The sequence below is a fragment of the Oryzias melastigma genome, linkage group LG12 (assembly GCF_002922805.2).
Source record: "Oryzias melastigma strain HK-1 linkage group LG12, ASM292280v2, whole genome shotgun sequence".
NCBI lineage: Eukaryota > Metazoa > Chordata > Actinopteri > Beloniformes > Adrianichthyidae > Oryzias > Oryzias melastigma.
In genome coordinates this window covers 13,668,457-13,670,002 of record NC_050523.1, presented here as the reverse complement: position 1 = coordinate 13,670,002, position 1,546 = coordinate 13,668,457, and the positions used below count along the sequence as shown (strand labels likewise).

The window sequence follows — 1,546 nt, the reverse complement described above, 5'->3', positions numbered from 1 at the left end:
TTTAAGGTAAATTGTCAGAACGTTGTGTTTAAATCAAAGATTTGGGTTGAAACACATATACATAACCAGCAGGAATAGAGAATAAACCTTCTCTTACCTTGGTTCCTTCCAGGCTTTCGGTGACAGGATGAGTGCTGAAATGACCCACAGTTAAAAGGTAATAAGCTTATATCAATAAAGCCATTAAACTTTAACCGATTCCAAAATGCCTAACTTGCCCTGTCACTGGTGGGAGAGAATGTAAAGGGAAAAGACGTAAGCAGCAGCTCTGCAGGATGAAAGTACTGCACGAACAACTAGTTTATGCAAAACCTTTTGAAACAATTACAGCTCTGAAAACAGAGTCTGTGTGATAAACAGATCTGTATCCTCTATGAAGCTACAACTTATCAGTGAACACGATTAACCTGCAGAGGCTGCAGTTTCCTGGTGGTTCATTTTATTTCCGCCAATGGAGGAAAGTACTTTGTAACAACGCCTGCAGCTCAGGCTGTAACACTGTCGGGTTTGCACGTTACGCCTCACTGAGGCGTTTGACTCTGCGGGGAAGACGGCCACGTCTGACCTGAAGGAGCAAACTGCAGGAGCAGAGGGTGGAGGAGTGCAGAGCTGAACAAAGTGCAGCTTCACCAGTTCGGCAGGTGCTTTAGCAGGAACCCCACGCTGTAAGGAAGAGAGATTGTGTGCTTCAAGTAAATGATTTTCTGGAGTGTCCTGAAACTCACATCAGGAATCTGTTTTCGTTCAGAGGAACCGAAGATGTTCAGTTAGAAGCGATCAAACTTGTGAACATTCTTTGTCATTCTGATGGTGAAATCTGCAAAGACTGATGTGAAAGAGACACTTTTCCACCCAAAATTTGAACTAAATCACAAACAGAAGTGCTGTTGGAGATGTTTTAATGCTGACGACTAATTTGAGTTGTGCTTTTCTTTTTATTCTTTTGATTCTTCATGTTAAATTCACACACAAAAACTGCCAAACCTCACATGTGCAACCAAGGTGCAAAGAATCAGGAAGTCGATCCTCTGAGTCGCTGGAGACAGGTGCAGAAACACTTTGTCACATCAGTTCATCAGCAAATACTGTCTTGAGAGAGAAGATAAGACAATTTGAGATGTATTCTTTTAATGTTATTTGGAAATGCTCTAAATGACTCATAAAGCAGAGATCATGTGTCCTTCATGATGTTTGAAAAAGAGCACAAATCCTGGACATCCTAGACAAAACACAACTTGTGCTTCTGTCCTGATCAAATAAAACATTAACAGAACTGAATAATCTTTACAATCAGTCTGTTCAATTTTCTCCTGATTCATCCTTAATCAGTTTTACAAGATAGACAGGAAGTACTCAAAAAAAACAACAAAAAAAAGAAACAGAATGAAAGAGCAGCTCCCACCTGCTGAAGGCAGCAACAGGGATGCTGTCAAAGCAGAAACACAACAACGTTGGAAGCACAAAAACCCCACAGCAAAGGAAGAAACTCTCTTTCCATATATCCTAAACAACAACAACAACAAAAAAGTGCTCATACATTTTCTAT

At 40.4% G+C, this 1,546-nt stretch overlaps 1 protein-coding gene across 2 annotated transcripts in view; it reads right to left on the bottom strand.

The window, feature by feature from the left end:
* Positions 1-461, bottom strand: part of ggt1b (gamma-glutamyltransferase 1b) — a 9,976-nt gene extending 9,515 nt beyond the window's left edge. Inside the window, exon 1 of one of the 2 annotated variants that reach the window (XM_024298762.2) lies at positions 98-461. The gene's annotated coding sequence lies outside the window, so the exon portion shown is untranslated. The remainder of the gene's footprint in view (positions 1-97) is intronic. The other variant, XM_024298763.2, reaches the window with a different exon arrangement.
* Positions 462-1,546: the final 1,085 nt, after the last annotated feature.